A 9,227-nucleotide genomic window follows, 5' to 3' on the forward strand; every position below is an offset into this window, starting at 1 on the left:
ATCCACCACAGAGATAACCAGCATAGAGAGATAAAGCAAGAAGGGGGAGAACAGGAGTATTACTTAAAAAGAAATGTACCATATAATTTTCCTCCAGCATTATCCAAATCAAACATTTTTAGAGCACCCAGTCTCAGTCCACAGCTTAGAAACTGGAAAAAGGAAAAAAAAAAAAAGGTTTTCACATTTTTCTTATGCTTTCCTGCTTAAGAACATTTTAGAAAATATGGTTCCAATCCTAATAATAATTCATTTGTTTCTTTTATTCAACAGTACATATATCATGAAAAAGAAGAAAGGGGAGTGATTGCCTTGGGTGGCCTCGACCATACATAAAATGATCGATGGCAAATACTTTTGAGCAGAACATGTGTACGTGTTTCTCTTGATTTAATCACTGGGCAAGAATCTTACCAGGAACCAAGAAAAAAATACGTAAGGAAGACTGGGGAAGGAGACAGGGCTATTTCTACGTCACTTCTCTTCAGGGTACTCAAAGTGTTGGATTCCAAATACAGAATGATTTTGTGAAGAAGGTAAAAGATAGGATTATTTGTTGCTGTTTTTCAAGTGCTGCTATTTTTCTATCGAAAAAATAGAGAGTTTATACACAAAGTGAGACAGTAACAGGAATGTGACCTCCTCTCCATTAAACTCTTCAAAGCCCAAGAAGAATCTCCCCCTGTGTGGCCACTGGACAATACCATCTTAATATTTTTAGTGTTTTATGAAAATATTCATTTTTATTATTTTAACAAGTTTTATTTTATTTTTTTTAAGATTTTATTTATTTGAGAGAGAGAGAATAAGAGATAGAGAGCACGAGAGGGAAGAGGGTCAGAGGGAGAAGCAGACACCCTGCTGAGCAGGGAGCCCGATGTGGGACTCGATCCCGGGACTCCAGGATCATGACCTGAGCCGAAGGCAGTCGCTTAACCAACTGAGCCACCCAGGTGCCCTTATTTTAACAAGTTTTAAAGAGTGGTGCAGGACTGAGTCACCAGGAAAAAGCGTGGCCTAATGTGCTTTATAACCAGTAAATATTTAGCCATCTTTTCCTTTGGTGGGCTAGGTAAACATTTCTATTTTACTAAATTGTCATCCATTATATTGGTGACCATCAGCAATTATATGTATCAAGTCTATAAAGGTACAAGACACTTCAACATATTAAGAAAACCATAGCCCCAAGATTTTCTGTGAGGTTATTTTGACAAGCAGATTCTGGTCCTAATTTTACAAACTGTAAAATCTAGCACTATTCCAGACACTAGGATACAGAACTCTTGGGAGTATCTAAAAGATGACCATTGTGGACTTGTGGCTCTTTAATCTTCCCCAGGAAGTGAAGAGAAAATGCCCCATTATGATTGAACCAAAAGGCTTACCTATATACAAAGCAAACCCATATTCAGAGTTTAAGTTTTTTGTTTTTGATTTTGTTTTTTTATTTTATTATGTTATGTTAGTCACCATACAATACATCATTAGTTTTTGATGTAGTGATCCACGATCCATTGTTTTCATATAACACCCAGTGCTCCATGCAGTACGTGCCCTTCTTAATACCCATCCCCCCACCCCCCTCCCCTCTAGAACCCTGTTTGTTTCTCAGAGTCCATAGTCTCTCATGGTTCATCTCCCCCTCCAATCCCACTCCCTTCATTTTTCCCTTCCTTCTCCTAATGTCCTCCATGCTATTCCTTATGATCCACAAATAAGTGAAACTGTATGATAATTGACTTTCTCTGCTTGACTTATTTCACTTAGCATAATCTCCTCCAGTCCCATCCATGATGATGTAAAAGTTGGGTATTCATCCTTTCTGATGGCTGAGTAATATTCCATTGTATATATGGACCACATCTTCTTTATCCGTTCATCTGTTGAAGGGCATCTCGGCTCTTTCCACAGTTTGGCTATTGCAGACATTGCTGCTGTGAACATTGGGGTGCGTATGGCCCTTCATTTCACTACATCTGTGTCTTTGGGGTAAACACCCAGGAGTGCAATTGCTGGGTCATAGGGTAGCTCTATTTTTATAAAGTAGTCTGTAAGTATCTTTTGTTGTGGTTGTTAAATGCCAGTAGACTTTTTTCTTTCTTTCTTTTTTTCTTTTTTGGAGTACAGTAGACATACAATGTTACATTAGTTTTAGGTATACAACTTAGTGATCTTATAGTTTATGCATTATGCTATGTTCACCATGAGTATAGTTACCATCTGCCCCATTACATCCCTGTTACAGTATCATTGACTATATTCGTTAAGCTGTGTTTTGTATTCTGTACCTTAATCATTCCATAACTGGAAGCCTGTATCTCCCACTCCCAACCACCCATTTTGCCCAACCACCTGTCACCTTCCTCTCTGGCAGCCATCAGTTCGTTCTCTGTATTTGTAGATCTGATTCTACTTTTTGTTTATTTGGGTGTTTTTTTAGATTCCATGTGAGTGGACTCATATGGTACTTGTCTTTCTCAGTCTGACTTCTTTCACTTAGCATAATACTCTCTAGGCCCATCCATGTTGTCTTAAATGGCATGATCTCATCCTTTTTATGGCTGTATAATATTCCATTCTGTATAATATGTGTGTGTGTATCCCATTTTCCTTATCTATTCATCTCTTGATGGATACATGGGTTGCTTCCATACCTTGGCTACTGTAAATAATGCTGCAATAAACATAGGGGTACATATATCTTTTCAAATCAATGATCTCATTTTCTTTGGGTAAATACCCAATAGTGGAATTACTGGATCATATGGTATTTCTAGTTTAAATTTTTTGAGGAACCTCCATACTGTTTTCCACAGTGCCCGCACAAACTTACATTCCTAACAATAGTATACAAGGGTTCCTTTTTCTCCACATTCTTTTTTTTTTTATGTTCAATTAGCCAACATATAGTACATCATTAGTTTTTGATGTAGTGTTCAGTGATTCATTAGTTGCATATAACACCCAGTGCTCATCACCACATGTGCCCTCCTTAATACCAATCATCTGGTTACCCCGTCCCCCCAACCCCCTCCCTTCTGGAACCCTCAGTTTGGTTCCCAGAGTCCAGAGTCTCTCATGGTTTGTCTCCCTCTCTGATTTCTTCCCATTCAGTTTTCCCTCCCTTCTCCTGTGGTCCTCCACACTATTCCTTATGTTCCACATATGAGCCATCAGAAAGGATGAATACCCACCATTTGCATCAACATGGATGGAACTGGAGGGGATTACGCTAAGTAAAATAAGTCAAGCAGAGAAAGACAATTATCATATGGTTTCTCCACATTCTTGCCAACACTTGTTATTTTTTATTTTTTATTTGAATCATCCAAGAGTGACCTGGTCCAGAGCCTCCATGAAAAGGATGTTCCCTTCTCAGTCTGGTTATAGTCTGTGAAGCCCCAGTGGCTAGACCTTTCCTCAGACTGTTTTACTCCCTCCAGGCTGGAGAATAAAATCCATCAAGGAATCTAAGTTCTTTCCTGGGTGTCTCAATACTAGAATGGATCCAGTCTTTTGTGACAGTGTGGATAACTCTCAGGTACTGGGAACCTACCTTGTAGATCCCAGGCTTCCAGTTTAACTAGAATGGCAGGCAGAAAAAGTCTGAGAGGAACAGCAAATGAAATCATCTTGAGGTCAGAAAAGCCCCCAGTGGGATAAATCTAACTTCAGATACAATCAGTTCTTTGGGGGGGGGGGGGGGGGGCGCTTAACAATGCCATGCAATGCTGCTGACTCTTGAGTTATAAAGAAAAAAAGATTTACTAGCAGCCCTCTGATCAACCAAAGCGGGGAAAGAAGGCATTCACAGAGGAGGTTCATATGTCCTCATCCAAAGCTATTATTTCCACATGCAATAGTACCAAATTATAACCAGATGCTAGCCCCCTTTTTTTTTTTCTTCTCCTCAAACGGGCAGATTCAAGCCTTGGAAACACTAGTGAAATAAAGTGTCCATCACAGAGGGTGGGGTTTTGAGAAATCGCTCTTAACTTAAAAGCTTTAATTAATTGTCCCACATCAGCTACCAATAGATTACTGCTTTTGTTCTTGGCATTGCTACCTTTATAAAAAATACATGGATGCAAAATGTGAAGAAATAAAAGGGATGATGAATGTACTCACATTTAGAGATGGAAAGGAGAGAAGAAAAATGTTTTCAAATACCCCATGGGAGAAGAACTCAGTATTTCCCACTCGGAAGGGGTTTATCATATGTCCTGCCCATTTGCCCAACTATGTTCACTATTTTGTTTTTACTGAGACTTAAACCTACTTGGGGTAAGGATTCAAACAAGCTTTTGGGTGATTACTGGAGCGCTAATAATTGCTTTTCCCATTTTTTGAACCTAACATGATGCCCCCATGGTACACATCGTTTTTACTTAATTTTTTAGGTTCACAACAAAATTGAGTGGCAAGTACAGAGAGCTCCCTTATACTCTGTCCTCATGTATGTACAATCTACCCCATTATGAACATCCCCCACCAGAGCAGTACATTTGTTATGATTGATTAAACCTACTTGACAAGCCATTGTCACCCAGAGACCTATAGTTTACATTAGGTTTCATTCTTGGTGTTGTACATTCTGTGGATTTAGACAAATATATACTGACAAGAACCCACAATGATAACCTACAGAATAGTTTCAGTGCCTTAAAACTCCTCTGCCTATTCATCTCTCCCCTCCCCTAATTCCCTGACAACCAATGATCATTTTACTATCTTCATAGTTTTGCCTTTTCCATAATGTCATATAGTTGGAATCACACAGTATGTAGCCTTTTCAGATTGGCTTCTTTCACTTAGTGATATGCATTTAAGTTTCCTCCATGTCTTTTCATAGCTTGACAGCTCATTTCTTTTTAGCACTGAATAATATTGTCTGGATGTACCACAGTTTATTTACCCATTCACCTACTGAAGGACATCTAGGTTGCTTCCAAGTTTTGGCAATTATGAATCAAGCTGCTATAAACATCCATGTGCAGGTTTGTGTGAACATAAGTTTTCAACTGCACTGGGTAAATATCAAAGAGTGTGACTACTATATTATATGGTAAGGGTATGTTTAATTTTTTAAGATACAGCCAAATGGTCTTCCAAAAGAGCTGTACCATTTTGCATTCCCACCAGCAGTGAATGAGAGTTCCTGTTGCTCCGCATCCTCACCAGCATTTGGTGCTATCAGTGTTCTGGATTGTGGCCATTTTAAATTAGTAGGTAGGGGTATCTCATTGTTTTAATTTGCAATCCTCTGAGGACAAAGGTTGTTGAATATATTTTCACAATTTTTGTCAACTCTGCATCTTCTTTGGTGGGGCGTCAGTTCAAGACTATTGCCCACTTTTAAATGGGGTTCATTTTCTGCCTTTTGAGTTTTAAGAGTTCTCTGTGTATTTTGGGTAACTGTCCTTTATCAGATATGTCTCCAGCAAATAATTTCTCCCAGTCTGTGGCCTGTCTTCTTTTCTCTTGACACACTGAGTTTTATTTCTCATTGAAAAAAGGTGCTTATTTGGGAAAACAGGACATGTCTTTGGCAGTTTATCTCCTCAAGTTATGCTGCAGATATCCAATTTATAATTCTAGAAAGGAATATTTTCTGGCTCTTCCCACATTCAGAAATGCAGGTGTTTAATCCAAGCTATAATGATCCTGCTCACAAATTAATTTGATTATACTTTTACTCTTCAAACTCACTTTTATTTCTCAGTGACTTCATTACTCTTTTCCTACCCATTTCAAAATTGACAGGTTTTAACATCCAGCTGATCTTTGCCAGGGAGGGCTAGGAGAGGAGAAATAAATTGGAAAGGGAATTTCTGTCCCTTCTTTCAGAAGGGGCATATCTCCCCCAGATGCCCAGCTATATGTGACTTTACGCACAGATACTTTCTTTGGGTTATTACTGGGACAGCCACAAGGAAATATTACTTTATCATTAATGCTATGCACTCCAAAGAGAAAAGCATAAGTCCCTGACAGGGAAGAGAACAGACAGCAATTCCTATTTTACTGCGCCTCATTAGAGCATTCGAGAAGGTTTAACAAAGAGCAATGGCACTGATCACAGGAAGTAACAACACAACTAATAAAGAAAGATGAACTCACAGGGATTCCCAGCCTGGGCAAGGTCAGACAGAAGATAACCTCATGTAAGTTTGCCTAGAATGAAAACTAACTGCTTGCCTTTACTAAACACTCACAAGGTTTTGGGACAAATGACCACATTTTAGGGTTAGATAAACACAGCACAATGTTTATCATTTCCTAGAATGAGTGATTGAGAGGAGCCCAGAAAACAGATCTGTCAGGTATGAGATGGTTTAAATGAGGTCCTACATGAAGACAAAGGATCAGCTATCCTCTGTGCCAATTCCACCTTTATAAGCGGTGTGGTCCTTGGTTCTGGCTATAGTTGAGCACTATTTCAAGAGGGAGAGCTCGGCTGGTAACAGCAGAGAAATGTCAAAAGGTCACACTAAAATCCCATCAGAACTGATCTTCTTTAATGTGCTGACCTCTTCTAGGCTCCTATCATAAAACTAACTACTTTGTTGATAAAAACACAGAGTCTCACCCAGGTCTACACTTTCAGACCATATGGAGAGGCTGGTGGTAAGGGGAGCTATCCAGAAGTCATCCATGTGTCCTATCAGAAAATCCCAGAAGGAAAGACCTCTCCTTATCAAAATGAGTTATAAACGAAACCTCTAAGATGGGGCTTATAAAAAATTACCCCACATCACAAAGGAGAACAATTATCATGTAGAAGAGCATGTGGCTTTGCATTATTTCCTGTGAGAAAAAAGAAATATGAAGACAATGCCTAGTTCATATCATCACTAATCTTTATTTTATTTTTGTTTTATTTGTAGTTTTTAGATTTTATTTATTTGACAGAGAGAGAGAGAGAACACAAGCAAGGGGAACTGGAGAGAGAGAGGGAGAAGCCCCGCCAAGCAGGGAGCCCAAAGTGGGGCTCGATCCCAGGACCCTGAGATCATGACCTGAGCTGAAGGCAGATGCCCAACTGACTGAGCCACCCAGGTGCCCCTCAACACTAATCTTTAATAAGGGACACAAGTCAGGGACTTGCCAGAGGGATCTGGTCCACAGAGGTGTGCCATTTGTCTTCATCTAGCAACGTATACTATATATATGAATTATAAGCATTTCCTTTAAAAAAAAATCTGAATTTCTTGCTTCTTTTGTTAAATGGAGAGGTCTGGCAGTATTTGGCCCTTATCCCCAAGGATCGGAGGAGCAGCCACTCCTGAGATGGGCTTGTGCACCCACCACTCCTCAGATCTTTATCACATGCTCGACTCTCATGTATGTCACCCACCTGATCCCTGCAGGAATTTGGAGTCCCAGTGCTGATATATACAAAACATGGACTCAAGGAAGCCACAGGACTCTTGGGAAGTGATTTGCAGTTAAGATAAAAATGCAAGGTTTGGACATATGGAAAGGTAGAATGAGGACCTCCATAAGTCTGCTCTTCCATAAAATCAATGAAAGTACAAGCAAATTTGCCAAAATCAATGTTTTTAGAACTCTGGGAGTTAACACCAGGTTGCCAACAGTATGAGAAGCAATCTATTGAAGAAAAACTGCAAAAACTCAGTAAGAATGGTAGGGACTGTAGCATTTAATTACTCCTGCTTCCATCCCTTTCTCTGCATTTCCATGTAACCTTGAAAACCAGCAGCCTCCCAACCGCAGCAGCTGTGAAAACCAGCAGTCTGGCTGCCAACACAGGGGGTTAAGTGGGGTTGGTGCTCCTTGACGAGCCCCAGTGCTAGGGCATTGTCACTCTTTGTCTCATGGGTCCCTGGGAAAAAACCCTTTGCACGACACTGCTGTTCTTTGACCTGACTTGAAGCTTACTCTGTGGGAAAAGCCCCATCCCCAGGATTTTTGTTTTTGTTTTTTAAAAAGCAGTTATTGTTTAATAATGCAGCTGCTGAAGTGCCTGGGTGGCACAGTGGGTTAAGCATCTGACTCCTGGTTTCCACTCAGGTTGTGATCTGAGTCCTGAGATCGAGCCTCCCCCACCCCACCCCCGTCGGGCTCAGGCTCAGCAGGGAGTCTGCTTAAGACTCTCCTTCCCTCGTGCAAGCTGGGGCAGCCACTCTGGAAAACAGTATGGAGGTTCCTCAAAAAGTTAAAAATAGAGCTACCCTACGACCCAGCAATTGCACTACTGAGTATTTACCCCAAAGATACAAATGTAGGGATCCGAAGGGGTACGTGCACACCAGTGTTTACAGCAGCAATGTCCACAATAGCCAAACTAGAAAGAGCCCAGATGTCCATCGACAGATGAATGGATAAAGAAGATGTGGTATCTATACACAATGGAATATTACTCAGCCATCAAAAGGAATGAAATCTTGCCATTTACAATGACGTGGTGGAGCTAGAGGGTTATGCTAAGCAAAATAAGTCAATCAGAGAAAGACAATTATCCTATGATTTCACTCGTATATGGAATTTAAGAAACAAAACAGAAGAGCATAGAGGAAGGGAGGGAAAAATAAAACAATACAAAATCAGAGAGGGAGACAAACCATAAGAGACTCTCACCCATAGGAAACAAACTGAAGGTTGCTGGAGGGAGGGCGTTGGGGGGATGGGGTAACTGGGTGATGGACATTAAGGAAGACATATGATGTCGTGAGCACTGGGTGCTATATACAAATGATGAATCATTGAATTCTATCTCTGAAACTAATAATACACTGTATGTTAATTAATTGAATTTAAATAAAATTAATTTTTTTAAAGATTTTATTCATTTATTTGACAGAGAGAGACAACGTGAGAAAAGGAACACAAGCGGGGGGAGTAGGAGAGGGAGAAGCAACCTCCCGCCGAGCAGGGAGCCTGATGTGGGGCTCAATCCCAGGACCCTGAATCATGACCTGAGCCGAAGGCAGACACTTAATGACTGAGCCACCCAGGCGCCCCTAAATAAAATTAAATTTAAAAAAAAGACTCTCTCGGGCGCCTGGGTGGCTCAGTTGGTTAAGCAACTGCCTTCGGCTCAGGTCATGATCCTGGAGTCCCGGGATCGAGTCCCGCGTCGGGCTCCCTGCTCAGCAGGGAGTCTGCTTCTCCCTCTGACCCTCTTCCCTCTCGTGCTCTCTCTCATGCTCTCTCTCTCAAATAAATAAATAAAATCTTTAAAAAAAAAAAAAAAGACTCTC

Source organism: Callorhinus ursinus, unplaced genomic scaffold, assembly GCF_003265705.2.
Source record: "Callorhinus ursinus isolate GAN/ISIS: 27379988/994484 unplaced genomic scaffold, GSC_fseal_2.0 scaffold30, whole genome shotgun sequence".
Classification (NCBI taxonomy): Eukaryota; Metazoa; Chordata; class Mammalia; order Carnivora; family Otariidae; genus Callorhinus; species Callorhinus ursinus.